The 19438-nt window shown below is 35.0% G+C and overlaps 1 protein-coding gene across 1 annotated transcript in view; it reads right to left on the bottom strand.

The window, feature by feature from the left end:
- LOC145662734 (uncharacterized) overlaps positions 1–19438 on the bottom strand; it is a gene marked incomplete in the record, with an annotated part of 1843005 nt that overhangs the window by 813132 nt on the left and 1010435 nt on the right.

Here is a 19438-nt window from a genome sequence, read left to right as displayed (position 1 = left end):
ATGTGGCAAAATCTCATTGGAAACAAAGGACCATACAATTAATCTATCAATCCAGCAAATACGTAGTTACATCCAGTCCTTCCAGATGGCAGTGAAAATCAATAGACACTGATACTAGCACCATCTGTTAGCATCGAATTCACTTGCTAACAAGAGTAAATACTTACCAAGTTAAGTCACATAGTTTCTACAAAAGTACCTATTTTCTAGCTAAATCAGTGTAATTATATTGATCTGTAATGAATCGCGATGTTTTAAAAAGAGAATGACTTACGTCAGATCAAAAGACTTGTTAAATGCAATTAATAAATTCTGCTTCATTGTTTAGATGTTTTTATAATGCCTCGCCGCAATGAGATCTCAAAATATAGGCCTATACGTAAATTTTTAATATTCCTCCTAAAAGGGCAAATTTACATTATATATATATATATATATATATATATATATATATATATATATATATATATATATATATATATATATATATATATATATATATGAAATTAATAGATGAATTATACAATTAAATTATAGGAGAAAAATAAAAAGTAGAACACAGTGCAATTTGAACCAGGTAAAAATTATGTCTTAAAGGATCCTTTGAACATAGAGCTCAAAATTCAAGTGTAGAATTTTGGGAACTCTCGTGCTATCCGGAATATATAGGGGTGACACATCATGAAAAACTATAGTTTCCGAAAAAAAAAAAAACTAAGTCCGCCATCGACTTGTACTGAAACCTCTAGATCTCTGGAGATATTGAAGCTATTTAAAAATGGTTTTCACTAAAACAATCTTAGAATTTGTAGCATGTAAAATATTGTACTAACGAACCTCCCAGTGGGGTTAAGCATACGAATTTCACCATCAAGGAGAAAAAGAGAAGGAAAAACAATTTCAAAATGTAGCAATTATTTCTGAAAAATGTCCACCTAACACCAACCTCAAATTTTCAAAATAAGTAGCTCAGATATTCCTCTTTAACATAAAAAAATTAGGAGGGTGCTTTTGGTATGTTCAAGAAAAACAAATTACGATACAACGTAAGTTGAGGGCGGATTTAGGTACTTCTTGCATAAAACCTCCAAATTTCCCATGGCTGTTACCAGTTTTCCACGCTGAAAATGTCTATAACTGTCAAGACTGTGGTGATAATTATCTGCACATATCTTGAAATGCGTATCTTTTGGAAGGTAATTTGTCAACTGCATTAAAACATATTCTCCCAAGCCAGTGTCTTTAGGTCTATTTACATCTCGTCCAACATATGGCTGAAATTGTACGAGGTATCATACAGAAATTCATAAAAGCATCGGGCACCTCCATAGAACGTACAATCCTATAGTATATTTCAAAGGTAATTGAACCCCGGACTCAGTGCACCATACCTTTTCACGAAATTATATATATATGCAAATGGCAGGGGATTGCAACTAAATAATAATATGAGCTATTTTTGATACTTTTAGAATGAAATGTTTGCGCCGCTGTACATTGGAAACAAAGCAAATATAAACAGAGAAAAAGTACGGAAAGCAAAAAAATCATTTATATTTGAATAAAAAAAAGTAATATACATTCCTAGCTGAAACAAAAATAAAATTTTACAATAATGAAAATAATGGACCCATTCGTTCCTGGTGTTCCATTATTGAAACATTTTCTAGATTACACTGTACAAGTTAAAATTATGACTTTCTTTATAGTTCTTTAATATGACTTGCGACAACTATTAACCAAGGTATCTAAGGCAATACACAGAAAAAAATATAAAAAATCAAAAATATTTTATTTACTTTATTTATTCCATGCCGCATGTACAAATTTCTTTGACAATGACGTCACCATCACGAGGTGCAAAAGCTAATAGAGCAGGAAACAACTACATCACCTTTTCATTGTTGGTTTGTTTGTTTGTAGAAGCGTCACAAAAGTGGCGCAAAAGAACGTTGCCACTGTCTTCACCTCTTCATTCCATCCCTTGTGAATGAAGTTGGCACGTTACCAACCAATCGCGATTCAATGTAGCCAGCTCAACCGCTATTTGCGACATCCTTAAAATTGTTCCAATATTGGAACGCCTGGATAAAACGAGTTAACATTTACTGTATTCGTTACTTTGAGGAATATATGCTATTGATATAGGTTCTATTACAAATTCGTCCATAAATATTATACAAATTATCAGAATTATTCATAATCTTCCATGGAAATTCACTGGTGCATGCGCAATAGAAACAGAAGAATGCAGTTTACTGATATTATTCAGAATACAAATTTCTAACAGGCTGTCAAAATGCCTTAATGGAAAGCAGTGGTTCCCAACCTGGGGACGCGTAGCTTCCTCCTGGGAGGCATGAAGAGCGAGTAAGGAGAAGAAAGCTACTGGCAGAGATGAATTGTGAAATAAATAAATAAACCACCACTTATAATGATTCTTTAAAATTCAGCTTCACAATTTTGTAATGACTGTTTAAAAATAATACTGCACGAGGAGGGCATGCAAAAGCCGTGCTGGAAATAAACATAAATTCCTGAGATTATTATTATTATTATTATTATTATTATTATTATTATTATTATTATTATTATTATTATTATTATTATTATTATTATTATTATTATTATTATTATTATTATTATTGGTCTTCCACTTATTGGCCGCGATGTGAAATATTCACCACCTTCTGCTTACCGCTAAAACAATTTCTTCACTGTTTTCTCACCACAACCCATATTCCTAGCTATCTGAATGGCAGTTTGTTCCATTGTTACTCGACCTATGATTTCCCCTCGCATAGTAACAGATAGTTTTCAACAGCCTTTGAAGCGAGGCATTTTGACAGCCTGTAGGAATTTGCATTGCGATTCGTATTAGCAATGACAGTTAAGTGGATCTTATGCTTTCTACTGTGCATCATCAACATTATTATATCACAGGTATTCCGCCTTTACCAGCGGTCACTTGCCGCAGCTCAGAAGCCGCCATGCTCCACGATCTTCTGTTAACCTCTCCATTTTCAAATACAATTTTTTCTGTTTTGATATCGCCAATAGCCTAATTCTGTTTCGATATACTCTAATTCGTCCCCTCCCTTTTTTTCCTGCCACCATGCCCTCTAGCACATCCCTCATGATACAGTTCCTTCTTAACCAATATCCCAACCAGTTTCTCTTCTCTTCCTCTTCTTAATAATATTTTTGTCCTACCTTTTCTAACACCTGCGCCGTAACTTAGATTTTTATGGGAGGGGGCAAGCAGTAATACGCGTATTTGGGCCCCCTGGAAAAAGTTGTTTTCCTAATTCATGGGCCCCCTCTTTTCATCTTTCTCTTATTCTTTATGGGTCCCCGGAGCCTGTGGGCCTTCCCGCACGACAAGATCTGTGGTGCCGTTATTGACGCCTCTGGACCCGTTCCTTACATGACAAATGAATTAAGGGGAAAATATTGACAAATCTCAAAGCCATACGAATAAATATTATTTCTAGGGGCTCTAATAGTAGACATTTGTTTTACTGAAATGGGTTTTATTTACCTTTTTTGTGCTGTTTTATTTACGTAATATAGTGAACCTGATTGATGCCTCATTTATCATTTCATGTTCATATCGTATATGGACTAAGAAAATTTGTCTTAAAATGGGCCCTCCGCAAATGTCGGGGAGCTTCCCTGGGGAGCAGTTGCCCCCTGTCCTCCATAAGCTACGGCCCTGTCTAACACCCTCTCATTCGTTTTTCTCTCGACCCAGCTATTTCTTTCCATTCTTCTGCACACCTATATTTCGAAAGCCTTCAATTGTTTCTCTTTTTTTGCGTAATGTCCATGTTTCTGCCTTATAAATTCAGTAAAATACAGTACACGAAGCATTTTATGAATCTGTTTTTCTATTCTTTTCAAGGTCCCACAAAATATTAGGAAAGCCAAAATGGAATTTGCCTCGAACCTAGCGAACAGTACTTCTAACTCGAAAATTTTGTGGAAAAAGTTAATTATTTAGGGATCAAGAGCAGTAGGAAACGAAATATGGCTAACAATAAATTTACCGCAGATGATCTTAATAACAATTTTTGTGACATTAAGTTTTTGAGTAATACAGAATCTAAAATTACATATGATGAGAGTCCAGTATGTACAGAAAACGTTTTTTCCTTTGAATGTGTCAGTCCTCTAATAGTCATGAAGGCCATCAATAGAATAAAATCAAATGCTACTGGAGCTGACCAAATTAGTATTAAATTTATTTTAAAAAATTTTGCCTTTTATACCAAATCTCATTACTAATACTTTCAACCGTTCTCTTATGAGCGACACTTTTCCATCTGCTTGGAAAACAGCTGAAGTCCTAGCGTTTCCCAAAACAAGTAATATCACAAGTATTAATGTTTTTCGGCCAATTAGTAATTTACCTGCTCTTTCAAAGGCATTAGAATACATCGTTAGTGATCAAATACGAACCCATCTAATGAAATACAATTTTTTTTGATCCGTTTCAATCAGGTTTCAGGAAGTATCATAGTACTGCTGCAGCTGTTACTTATGTCACTGACGACATTAGACTAGCAAGGATAGAAAGCAAGTAACTGTTCTTCCTCTACTAGATTTCTCTAAAGCTTTTCAATCAATTATACATAAAATTCTCTTCCATAAATTGGTGACGAAATTTAACTTATCCAATGGTGCTGTGAAATGGGTCAAAAATTATCTACAGGGACGGAAGCAGTTTGTAACCGTAGCCGATACTTCTTCTGCACTGGGGAATCTCACTCATGGCTCCCTCAAGGAAGAGTCCTTGGCCCTCTCCTTTTCTGTTTGTATATTAACGACCTTCCTTCTGTCTTACAATACTGTAAGTATCACCTATACGCAGATGATTTTCAAATATATATCTCAGGTCAACCCTAAAACAATTCAATTCAACAAATGAATGACGATTTGCACCGCATTTACTTATGGTCAATTGAAAATGGGTTAACCATAAATCCACTTAAATCGAAGTGCATTTGTGTCTCCTCTAAACGACTTATACAAATGCACCGTTCGAGTAGGCCTATACCAACAGTAGAGATAAATGGAACAATTATTCCATTTTCTGAAACTGTTACAAATCTTGGTGTAATAATAGATCAATTCCTTGAGTGGAAACCTCACATTAACGCTGTACGTAAGAAAGCGTTCTGGTCTTTGCATTCGCTCACTAGAGTAAAGAAAATTCTAGCCACTGAAACAAAGCTACTACTTGTAAAATCTCTAATATTCCCTCACCTTGAATATTATGATGTAGCTCTATCAGACTTAAATGAAGAATTAGCGTACCGTTTGCAACGTATCCAAAATGCCTGTATACGGTTTGCCTATAATCTCAAACGATCAAATCATTTAACTCCATATTACAGAAAGCTGGGCCTTTTGAAACTTGCCGATAGATGTGATTTAAATCGACTCACACTTCTCTTTAAGACTTTGCGCTTTCAACAACCTTCCTACTTATTTCAACGATAGCAACCATTAAATGCTCAACACGACCACAATACAAGATCAGGTGTAAATAAACTACTTTCTCTTCCCCCACATTCGTCAAAATTCTACTCGAATGCGTTCTTTGCATCCACTATCCGTGCGTGGAATGACCTTCTATCCAATACAAGACAATCTCAGTCAATCAACCTATTTAAGAAGTCGGTTGTGCAGACCCTCCATTGTCTACTAAGCAGAGGCTTACTAATATCTGAAAAAAATGCTGGTTTTTATACTTCCTACCTTTTTATTTCTTTTGTTCGCTAAATGTATGTGATTATATTATGTGGTTATTTGAAGTAATCTATGTGTGCATGTCATGTGATGCGCGCGCGCATGTGTGTGTGTGTGTGTGTACGTATGATCTAGGTGTGTTTTATATATTTTATTATTATTGTTGTATTGCTAATTATGATAATATTGTATTGCATGGTCAAGTGGGAGACAAGGCAGGAGCCTTAACTTCGCCATGTAAAATAAGACTAAATAAATAAATAAATATTATTTTCTTCACCCTAAAGGCTTCTTTCGCCATTTCTATCCTTGCTTTCATTTTACATTCGCATGTCATATTGTCACTAATATTACTACTCAAATATCGAAAACTAGTCACCTGTTGTTTTTTCCCGCTCCTACTTCTATATTTGACACCGATCGCTTCGTTTCAATCACCATGGATTTTGTCTTTCTAACATTTATTTTCATCCCATATTCTTCACAAGCCTTTCTCAAATTTCTACATCTTATTAATTTTCTTTTTAGATTCTGCAAAAACAACCATATCATCCCCAAATCGTATGCACCTAATCATTCTATCTCCTAACGAAATTCCATCATCATTATGTAGACTCGTTTTCGCTCTCTTCTACATTAATATTAAATAATGTCGGCGATATACATAATCTCTGTTGAACACCCCTTGAAATTACACTGTCTGTCTACTGAGCATGCATCAGTGAATTTCCATGGAAGCTCATGTATAATTCTGATAATTTATATAATATTTATGGACTAATACGTAATAAACCTATATCAATAACATATATCATTCCTAAAAGTAACGAATACGGTAAACATAAAAACATCAATACACATACATCAGGGCGAAATAGGTATAAACTCCAGACATTACAAAATATATTTCTTTCGCTCTTCCCGCTGGTCTAATGGTGGATACGAGTGCGAAACGTCGACGAGAGGGGACGTGTGGAAGTTTTCGGAAGACTGTTCTTCCTGTGTTACATACGAGTGTTAGTGGCATGTACTGTTACTAATAATTTTCTGAGCTTATTGCTCCTGTGTATTGCAGGTACGTGGTTTATCCTTTTGACCTGTAAAAGTGAAGTAAAATTAATCGTGTAAACACAATTCAATTTCTATTCGAAAATGGCGCACAGAAACCTAGCGCTTTTGAGTTGAGTTGATTTTGAGTTAAATGTCCCTTTCAACAGCGAGGCTATATGAGACGGGATCTACTGATTAACGTGGAATCTGAACCACATGAGCTCCTGCCGGGAATCGAACTAGTGCTTTTGAGTTGCATGATTGAAGTTTTGAAACTTTTCATTTGCAAGAAGATGAAATAGCTGCTAGGCCTATTCAAATTCCGACTACCCAACGTTGTGTTTATTTAAAATTAGTGCGAATAAAAGCTCGAATGGAGCAGATTCTTCCAGACGCTAATGTTGAACTCATTTTCAAATATAATAATGGAGCCGCTGCTAAAGTGATGGTGCTACTTTAGAAGTCAAAGTGTTACGCATATTTAATTTGCCTCCGGAGACTTCGATTCCTTGTATTCAGACGACTTGAAGTGCCTATGGTAATGTGTTAAGTGTTACACCTGATGCATGGTCTAGATAATATCGATATACTGTAAATAATGGCATTTATCTTGCCCGTGTCCAGCTTAAACGAGACATTCCTTCATTTGTCATGTTTTCAAAATATCAAGGACATATTATTTATGGGAGACGGCCAAAAACTTGCCAACGATGTCATTCAAAATTACATGAACGCTCTTATTGTCCTTTAAATTCTTGGCCTACAGTGTTCACTATATCCCCTACTTTTCCCCGTCAAGTGTCTGTACCTCTCCCCCTCTGGCATTCAATATAGTACTACGGATACTGAATGACATGAAACGAAGGAAGAAATTCAATTCAGTTCTAATGATGTTCCCCAACAACCTGTAGGTCCAAGCGAAGGTGTTGAGAACCAAGCACAGGCAGAAACAGCTGACGTAACACCAGAGAAAATTCATGGTGTTTCTCCCGTGGAACTCACTCAGGGCGAGGTAACTGAAGGTCAATTCACAGCAACAACAACAACGGGGAGTGTCGACAGAATGCAAACAGAGGCTTCTGGTGTGTTTCAAACTGATACAAACGATAATAACTCTGACCTCAAGGAGAATGACATCGATAGTACTGATCCTTTTAAGTTACTACGATCTAGCCAACGTAAAATCAAACGTTCCAAATTAGAGACTAAAAGACATGATAATGCATTCCCAGAAAGACGGACATGTCTCCAAATTGCGCTTCATGTCCAAGATAATAGTACTACCTCACAAAAGAAACTAAATACGAGCGATAGTCAGGCGAGCAATATGGATTGTTCTGAGACGACGTCTGTAAATACCTGACTACTTCGTTTTCCTTTAGTTGTTTACATTTAAATCGAAATGAGTATTAAGGTTGCCTTGTGTTTACTCTGTTTCCTACATTTACTGTGCTTACTTATGTCATTATTGAGTTGTGTTACTGTTAATGTTAGTGGTATGAGTTGTGAAACGAAACGTCAACTGTTTAAACAGTTTATATATGACCACGATCCCGGAATTATTTTTTTGCAAGAGGTAATTGAAGATAATGTCGCTTATCTCCCTAATTATAAATCGTATATCAATTTGGGAGTGGACCGGAGAGGTACTGTAATTTTGATCAAACACGAATTTGAGATTTCTCAGTTGCGCATGACACCAGATGGCCGTGGTATTGCTTTTCTTTGGAACCAAATATTATTTCTTAATATATGATCTCCTAGTGGGCATACTAAAATAAATGAACGTAACATTATTTAATGAAACGTTTAAACTGGCATATAATCATGAAATTTTGGAGAGATTTTAATTGTATTATTCGAGCTGGAAAAGATGCCACAGGGTACACTAGTTATAGTCCTGAATTGCGACATTTAGTCGATGGACTTAGGTTACAGGTTGTTGCTATTTTTAAAAAATAAGATCATTTGTACACGTATGTTCGTAGCAATACCAAGAGTAGAGTAGACAGATTTTATTTTAGTGGTAGGTTGGGTACACCACAAGTGATGTATGATCTGCGTGGTAACTCCTTCTCGGATCATTTTACAGTACAAATATGAATATCTTATGATGTACCACAAATGTTAATGGGTAAATCTTATTGGAAATTAAACTCCTCTTTGTTGGTTTTGCCTGAAGTTAAAAAAAAAAAAAAAAAAATCGAAACTCTTAGATTAAATGGTGTGAACGGAAGCACCACTTCAACTCTATTCACAATTGGCGGGAGAAAATGGCTAAACCTAATACCAAAATCTTCTTTATGCGCATTGCATAAGATCAGGCTATACTGAATACACATACTTTGCAATTTTATCACAAATATCTCCAAGAATTGAGTCACAGGAATTATCTTCCAGATCAGTACCAAAGATTGCAATTTTTTAAAGCAAAAATTTTAAATTTGCAACGCAAAAACAAGAAGGGTTTACGGCAAGAAGACGTCATCCTCTGACGATGCCACACGAAAGGTTATCATGTACCATCACATAAAAGAAACTCGCCGACGAGAACGTCTCAGTATTCCTTTTTGTCATACAGCGTATGCGAATGTCCTTCAGAAGCAATCTGATATTCTGTCCGAATACCAAAATAAATTTAATGAGTGACATCCAGAAGTCCTAAACGGCAGAAGTCCTAAAAATATAGGCACTAGTCCTAAATTTTAGGACTTCTGCAGTTTAGGACTTCTGCCGTTTAGGACTTCTGCAGTTTAGGAGTTCTGCCGTTTAGGACTTGTGCCGCGATATGATTTTTAGGACTTCTGGCGTTTAGGACTTCTGCCTTTTAGGAGTTGTGCCGTTTAGGACTTGTGCCTTTTTCATTCACTTGCTTTAGTTCTGAAATTCGCCACCACCACACGAAATTGGGACGATGCAGCAACTAGTTGGCAATAATGTTACGAACGTAGCTAATTCCAACAGTAACAGCTATATTTGTACTACTAAGATTATTATTATCACTATCTGTTCTGCACTTATACACGAGTTACATAATACAACCTATTTCATTCTAACAAGTGGTAAGAATTAATTACATAATTACTTAAGAAATTAGTTTCTTTCGAATGGAGATACGAGAATCCCAAGACAAATTCCTAAAACAAAAATAAATAAATAAAAAATTAAAAAAATGTTTAAAAAACATATTTTACCAGACTTCTGAAACCAAGCAAACATTCAGAATTGCAATATATACTATGCGGAGCATATTTTATTAAGAGTAAGACAAAAATCCACCAAAGTTTACTTAATTAGGACAAAAGCTCACTAGAAATTTCACGAGTAAACATTAAATACCAACTGTATACTTAAAGAATGCAGTAAATTTAAAATTGAACAAAGAACATTTATTATGCAATACAGTGGGTGACAGTCATAAGTCCTAAACGACACAAGTCCTAAAAATATAGGCACTAGACCTAAATTTTAGGTCCTGTGCCATTTTTGCAGAAATTACTACATAGTCATTTAGGGGTGTGGCCTGCAAATTTTTCTAGGGGAGCAGGCTTTTTTATATATTAAAAGCAAATCAAAAGTTTATTTCCAGATTACGAAAGCTTCAATAAGACAATAAATTTATACATATTACACCTGTACATAAATACATAATATTATTATATTTCCAGTTAGTTCCTTTTTGAAACCTGAACCTTGACAAAGCGTAAATTTAAAACCACAGCTTGCGGGAAGTGTATGAATAAGTTAGTTATAAGAAATCGGAAACTGTTCATGGAAGTCCATTTGTTTGACTGTATTTATCTTCTGTACTCTTATATAAAAGAGTAAAGATGAGTGATTTTTTGGGCATACTACTACAAGTAGAGTCGTTAAATTTTAATTATAAAATATAATTTTCTTATGAAAGCAGGACATAAGAAAGAATTTTTGGAAATAAGTATTGTAAAAAGGGTGGGGCAAGATTTTTTTTAAAGGGTAGTGTATCTCGCAAGTTTCTGAAGCTAGTAAAATGAAACTTGGTATATAAACTTTCTTGTTAAAAAAACTGAAAATTGAAGACATAAAAGGGAAAGAGCAAAGGAAGCACTTTTTTAATGTTCGAATTCCCCATTACTTACTCAGAAAATATGTAAATAAATTAAGGAAGGATTGTTTAAGTTAGATGCGTGAAACTCGGTATTTGAACTTTTAACTAAAAGTAATAAAATACTATATGTTTCATCGTCTTGAAAATTTCACTTCTAAGGGGAAGGAGGGTCAATTTCTATTTTATAATATTAAAATATCCCAGTGCTTATGGGATTTGGGCAGAAATCTCTTTTCCTTTAGGCCTCGGTTCATCCAGTTAAGCAAACGAGAGTACAAAGTGGCTGATTAATTAGGTTCTTTTAATTATTTTAACATGTTGACGTAGTTTAATTCTTTTAAAACTGTATTCTTTCACATCTATATATATAAAAGAGAACGCACAAATCCTTTGTGAACTCATCACGCTAATACGGCTGAACCAATTTCTTTCATTTTTGGGGGGTTATTAGGATTTGGACCCTAGATGGTTTTTATCATATCACTTTAATTTTTAATTACCAGTGTCTTGAGATAATTGACCATTCAAGTGTCCATACGTACAAATCCTTTGTTATTAGTTCATCATAGGTAAAAATAAACGTATTTATATGCAACCCGCATGACCATGTGACTCGGCGGGTTAACATAAATGACAGGCGCTATAATTTTAACATTTACTGCAATTTGAAAGCGAAAAAGTAAAAATTATCTAAGTAACAAAGTTTATTGCGTTCCGGGGTGACCGCAGCGAAGCGGGGTGAACGCTGCTAGTTCTATTATAAACATCCATCATTTGCTGTAATTATTAAACACGTTTAATAAACATAAAACAGACTGACCCCCGGTCCCAGCCAGGAATGTGTTTTTGGTGTTGAGCCATCGTTTGTTGTTCGTAACATAACCTTTGATTTTAACTTCACGTACTATCAAGACTCAAGTCTCAGAAATGTAGCATATATGAAATATACTACTACTACTTCTACTACTACTACTACTACTACTACTACTACTACTATAATCATAATAATAATAATAATAATAATAATAATAATAATAATAATAATAATAATAATAATATGAACTTCTGAAATACGTATGTATCTATGAGTTATTAATTCTTTCATAATCTTGAAAGAAACTTTTTATTTGTTTTTAGCTTGTAAAAATCAAGGCCCTCTAGAATAACTTGCTGGCTACTCTCTGAATGACTATGTATTGGTTTTTGTACACGTATTGTGTTATCACTTGCTAGTCTAGTGTTATTTGTAGAACAAGACAATGGTTCTTGTCTTGGAATATTAGTAGTTTGGTGTGGTAGTACAGTGATAGAGTGTGATCTATAATTTAATTTCCCTGTAGGGTATGCTATCTGCAATGCAATAAACTGTATATGCTTTTTCTTCCTAACAAGGCTGGGCGATAAGCCCCTGCAATTTCATTACAAATAAGGACGAAATTATTTTATAAACTACTTGGTGAACCTTTGTTAATATAACGCTATTAGTTCCTAGAACCTTTTGTTAATCTTATTTAACAATTGCAAAATGGAATAAGAGAGAAAATATATAATGATGATGATTCTTTATTTACATAAGGTATACATACAACAAAAGGGAATCTGTTGGTCACTACTGCGTATCTGCTAAACCAGGGTCAAACTCCGTGTGTCACAAAAGTTAGTTTAACAGACTTTAAAATAATATATATATATTGTTTATATATATTTTGTTTGACTTACAAAGATTATCATATTAGCAAAATGATTTGAAATAACACGCCAGGCATAAGATAAGCCTTGGGCTATATCGCTTAGAACCGTTTTAAGAGTGAATCTATCATTTATGCATTAAATTTCATTACTGGCTACTTACACGTTTCAGCCTCGTATTGGAAGTCAGCTTGTCGTGTTCTTTTCATATCCCACAATAACTGTTTTAATTGCACCCTAATTATAGGCACTACAATTCACTAGATGCATCACGTCTTCCTCTTCCGAGCCTAGAGTAGCGATCAGGTTTGAGCCCACTACAAACCTCTTTGTGTGGCTACGTAGTCGGGATCGAACTTTTGACCTCTAAAGACAGCATCAGTGGTAGCCCACAGCAAACCTCTTTGCGTGGCTATATAGAACGGTATGGATCTCAGGACCTCTGAGGTAGGCAACCGTCACAGCCCACAGCAAACCTCTTTGCGTGGCTTATGGAGCTGAATAAAACTGAATTGAACTCTGGGCCTCTCTCTTCCGAAATCGAGGCAGCCTGTTAATCAAGAACTCCTCGGCAAACGTGCAACACCTTGGCCTACCTTCCTTGAAGGACCTCCGTGACATTAGAACCCGAAGTTTAAATACTCCTTACTGTTCTTGGTTTTTCAAGTCACGAACTACTTTCTGTAACTAAATTTTACTTGGGAAGTTAATTTTTAGTTTGTGTTCCGTGTCTTAATGCAGCCACGGAAACTTTTCCAACGGTTTCTTGTTAACTTGTAAAAAAACACAGCTTTATTGTGTTCAATATTAGATTTTTTTTCATTCTCACAGTGTATACTGTCCTGATCGTAGGTGATCGTTACATTTGTTTATTTTTTCCGCTTATAGATGGGGCTTCGGCGGCTCAGAGATAGAGAGTTCACCTCTGGTGCATAGGGCCCGGGTTCGATCTCGACTCCTGCCATGTGAACTTTGTGGTGGACAAACACCGTGTGCGTGCGTTTCCTCGGGGTTCTTCTGTTTCCCCCAACTTACTTCATTTCTCATCATCACCGTCTCCTTGAGCCTATCCAGCATAACCTTGGGACGTAAAACTCAAAGATTTCATTTCATTTTTACGCTTTTACTCGTACATAGAGTGTGTATTTAATGTTTAATCATAAAATATGTATCTAGTGGACTTTTGTTCTAGACATGAAAGCTTTTGGGTGGGTTTTGTCTGCGACCGAATGTATTGACAGGTGACCATCAAAGTGGAATTTTCTCCATCTTGCTGGCCGCCTATCAAAGATTATCATCAAGAGTCTTACACTGAGAAAAAAATGTATGTGGCGTACTTAAAAAGGTAGGTTACATGCGTAATTCCTGTAGTTTTTAGACTTAACATACAGCGGACGTATAACTGAAAACGCATGTTTTATAATACTTTCCGTATAAGTGTTCCATCTATACGTACTTTCCGTATGAAACAATATAGGCGGTCGGGATCTCACATACAAATGGACGTATATAACATATAGCTGGCGAATGTAACATACATATATGTATGTAATATAAGGAAAACAGATGTCAGACATCGTGAAATGGCATGATGTAACATCTAAGGGCAGTGCGTATGTAGCATATGAATAACGTATGCTCCGTACTGATTTCTTTAGTAAGCAAGAGGATTCCGTATATTTGTACAATATACCGCTGTCCAGAGAATGTTTTTTCTCAGTGTAAGAGTGGAGACTTTCATATGAGACAAAGATTGTTTCGAGACGAGATGGCATTTGCATCATACCACAGGAGATAACCTATAATATTCTCTCGCCTCATCTCGTGGCAACATTAAATTAAGTAACTTTATCTTAGGAACACTTTAAATGTCAGTAACAGTCGAAAACGTTAAAATAAATTAACAATTTGAATTCCTGACACCTATCGCATTTCGAGCACTGAATGTAGTTATTCACCACCAACAATTACATAAATGTTGCCACTAAGATGGAAATGGGAGTATTTTTTTTTCTTTTAATTCCATGAGTACCAGTAGCGAAAAATATGACATTTATTATATAGATGTTATAAAAAAGTGTTTATAATCTACAAAACGATGTTGCTAAGAACGTAAAGAAAAGAAATTATTTTTTAAACAATTACAGTAATTGCCCACACTCTGCTTGAATCGAATGTATTACTGAACTTCACATCAAGCAATGGAAAGTGTTGTTTTTGAAGCTCGTTTGGTGCAAGACTGCCGTCATGAAATAACCATGTGTTTCGTTTTACCTTCGTATTCTATCATCTCCGATACTTTTGCTGATTTTGCGTTTTATCAATGAATAATTCGTAAGTTGTAGAAAATTGCTCCATTATATAAAGAAAAGGAGAGTTTCTACCGTAATAGGGACTCGAATCTACGTCCGTAAAATTGCAAGCATTATGCCTTAAACCTCTTCGCTACTCTGTTAACCTAGTAATGGTTCACAAAAGTCGTGAAATATTAGACAGTCCTTTTACCTTGTTATGAGAAATCATTTAATAAAATGAATAATTTACTCTCGTTGCTATCAATACTTCAATTCAATGTGAAATGTATTCGTACAGTATGAATAGTTTCCTAACAAGTAAATAATGCTTCTGTGTTTAAATTGATGTTTCTATGTTTTCTATTTTTTCCTTTCTTTTCCAATGAACATCGAATGTACACATCACAGAAGCAGAGCATCTAGTGAACCGTATTCTACATTAAAGCTATTCACTTTGGAAAGCTATTTACTATTTGGAATCCCCTCATAATATGCAGTATACTCTTACGTTACTCTTCTGTCAATTTCTCCGAAGAGGAAAGCGAGAGGTCTTTTCCTTATGAACTCGGTGTCTTTCTGTTCTGCCTAAAGGCCCTCTAGCACTTTGTAAAAAATATTATAAATATTCTTATTTTTAGGCAGAACGGGAATTCCCGTTCTGATTAACCTTTGAAGGTGTGAATTCTGTACAGGGAGAGATTTCTCCTAGGAATGTTTTTCTTCTTAATTGTAACAGATTCTGTAAGAAGAATAACTATTTTTTCAGATTTCATCACAAATTTTAAATGTTATTCTACTTGTTCTTCTCGGAAAATGAGTAGATACAGTTTTGCTATTAGCAGTATTATTCACATCTATTTTAGAAAAAATGAATGTGATTTTTTAAATATCTACAGAGAAATGGAAAATTGATTGACTCAGTTGCAAGAAAGTCGTTTGACATTGTAACTGAAACAAACATAAATCAAACTACAGGATGGGGGACACGTATCATCCTTGTCCTGTGTAAATTTTTGTAAATTTTGAACCCATTAGAAAAAAATCTTTTGTTCGGAAATATTGTCAAAACCCGGATAATGTAATTTAAAAACTATTTATTCGCCTGATGCTAATCTTATTTGCTGTAACGTGTCTGCAGCATCTATACATACAACATATTTTGCTAGCAGGAAAAATAGTTAAAGCAACATCTTTTAATTTTACTTTTTAGTTTTCTGATATAAATACCTCTTTATTATTTGTATATTTTTCGAAGAACTCAAAAAGAGAGAGGATTTTCTTTACACATACACGCATACACCGCATAAGTGCGTAAATTTGAGCAGCGACAAATATATTAAAGAATTTAACATGTGAAACTTCCGTTCGTTATTTTTAAAGACTAGCAGAATACCCGTTCTTCACACGGGGAGAATAGTTTCATTTTCGGTATAAGGAGCATCAAAACTGTCACCAGTAAACTTAGGGACCCCAAAACTATGAGTTTGACACTAGTATCAGTCATTTTCACTTACTATTACATGTCATCTTGTCCCTTTAGGAGTAAAAATGGGGGCTGAATTTGGATATAAACGGCATCGGAAGTGTCACTGTTCATCTCAGCCACCCAGAAAAGTATGGATTCGACACTGAATCGACCATTTTTATATACCCACATCTTCTTCCCCCAAGTTGCGGTGCTGAATTTGAATTTAAATGTAATCGGAAGTGTCACTGTTTATCTCAGGACCCCAAAAACCATGAATTCAACACTAGTATCGGTCATTTTGGATCATATATATATATATATATATATATATATATATATATATATATATATATATATATATATATATATATATATATATATATCCCCCTCTCCTCTGTCGCCAGGTTACGGCGCTGAATTTGGGTTTAAACGGCATTAGAAGAGTCACTGCTCATCTCAGCAACTCCAAAAACGATAGATTCAACACTAATATCAGTCATTTTTGATGATTTTTTTATGTATCACCCCCTTCCCCCTCCCTAAAGTTTCGGCGTTGAATTTGGATTTAAACTGCATCAGAAATGTTACTGTTCATCTCAGTGGCCCTGAAAACTATGGATTCGCACTGATATCGATTATTTTGCATTATTTTAATATACCTCCCCCTCCCTCAATTTGCGGGGATAAATTTAATTTTTTTAAACGGCATCGAAAGTGTCACTGTTCACGTCAGCGACCCCAAAAACTATGGATTCACACTAATATCAATTATCTTGCAACATTTTTATGTACCTTCCTAAATTTGCGGGAGTAAATTTGAATTTAAACGGCACCGAAAGTGTAACTTTTCACCTCAGCGACCGCAAAAACTATGGATTCGACACTTATAGCGGTCATTTTCGATCACTTTATACATCTTCCTCTCCTTCCCCCAAGTTGCAGTGCTGAATTAGAATTTAAGCTTTATCGGAAATGTCAGTGTTCATCTCAACAACCCCGAAAACTATGGGTTCGACACTAACGTAAGATCGATAATTTTTAATATATATCCGCACTTCCTTCCTCCAAGTTGCAACTTCATAGTGAAATAATAAAACCATTTCAGGCCCGAACCTCATCTATGTTGAAAGTTTTTGTCGAGATCAGTCTGGTGGTTTAAGTGTTGTTAAGTTACAAAAATAGTTACATTCATTTATATATATATATAGTTACATTCTTTCATTTCTAGTCTAGTTAGTTACATTCTAGTATACTTTCATTTATATATATATTTATAAAAAACTCAGCTATTGCATCTGGACTATTTCAATGGTTCGTTCTTTAATACATCCCTTCCTCAACAATGGTTTCGGAATTGATTAAACGTAATGTTCTTGTATTAAATAAATTTATTTTAAACATATCTTTCTCATTAATTTCAATTAAGTTGCTTTTCAAAGATCTTCTAAAATTTCAGTGACGCACTATGGGCTATAAGCCATTAACTTCTATGGCCACCCTGCTACAAACTACAGACTTAAATATTCGATAAAGCATTTCAGTAGTAAGTAGTTGCACAATACTAATATGAACGTATTTAATTCCAACGGTAACAACTATGTTAGTAACACTAAAATTGTTATTAATAATGATAACGAGTAAAAGTAGTTAGTTACGAGTATGACTAATATTTGCTACAGAAAGACTTCTGTACAAGAAATATGTATGTAAAAATAATTTACTTCAAAACAACACAAGGAAAACAAAATTTATGACGTACATAACTAATACACAATATTATGTTACTAATATAAGGTCAATGGTGTGGAAATAGAGAAAAACAGACATTATGAAAGATCTGGGAATCACATTTGGTAGGAAGTTAAAATTTTGTCAACATAGAAATATATCATGGAAAGAGCAAGAAAGGACAATAGGCTTCATTTATTTATTTATTTATTATTTCAGAACGATAGAATATGTATTTATACAAATAACTTGTAAGAACTAAGGTTCTGTAATTTGTAACAGTATATCTAAAACTTTGATTAACAGATTGACAGTATTCTTCTTACGGACGCGATGGTAGCGCCACAAGAGATTTTTAGGACTTATGCCTTTTAGGACTTCTGCAGTTTAGGACTTCTGCCGTTTAGGACTTGTGCCGCGAAATGATTTTTAGGACTTCTGCCGTTTAGGACTTGTGCCATTTAGGACTTGTGCCGCGAAATGATTTTTAGGACTTCTGCCGTTTAGGACTTCTGCCTTTTAGGACTTCTGCCGCGTCCCCAATTTAATGACATACCTGATCCTACCCAGTCTGATCCGACATTTCCTCTGCCGCAAGTGAATTTTTCTAGCTCTGAAACACACTTCCTTACCCAACAATATACAATGGACGAAATACACCAAGTAGTTAAATCTTCTAGTACGCTGAGTAGTCCAGGAGTTGATGGTATTCTTTATACTTTGTATCAATGTTATTGGGATGGCCTCAGACTTTCTTGAAGTCGCTCATTATATTCTAGAGACGGGTCATGTATCTACCACGTTTGCTACATGGGTCATTGTTTTAATACCCAAAAAAATTAACCCAAGTTCTTGAGTGATTACCGCCCTATTACTTTACTTCATTGAGATTACAAAATTTTGCGAAATGTGTTGCTCGCAGATTGCAACCTTTCATGCCTGATCTATTGCATGATGTCCAAAGTGGGTTTAGTATTGGTAACAAAATGTTAGATGTCCTAATGGAATTCCGCGACACAGTTCCTTGGTTTAATACCACTGGTACTACAGATAGTTTATTGAGTTTAGACCTCTGTCAAGCTTTTGATAATGTGAGACATTCCTATTTATTTCATGTTACGCAACATATAGGGTTACCTCATAAATTAATTCAACAAGTCCAAACCTTGTTTTCACATTCAGCTTCTAGACTCCAAATCAATGGTTTCTTGACAGCGGCATTTCCAATTCGTAAGTCCATACGCCAAGGAGACCTCTTGTTGTCGGTGTAGTTTCCTGCCTCTTATTACGGAATTCAATCGTCAGCTTACTGGAATCCCAATAAACGGCACTAAACCTGCATTGCGATATTATGCAGATGACATTAGT

Source organism: Thermobia domestica, chromosome 10 (genome assembly GCF_964235325.1).
Source record: "Thermobia domestica chromosome 10, izTheDome1.hap1.1, whole genome shotgun sequence".
In the NCBI taxonomy this organism is placed as follows: Eukaryota; Metazoa; Arthropoda; class Insecta; order Zygentoma; family Lepismatidae; genus Thermobia; species Thermobia domestica.
Note: the sequence above shows the minus strand (reverse complement) of the source record. Positions and strands in the feature narration are given on the sequence as shown.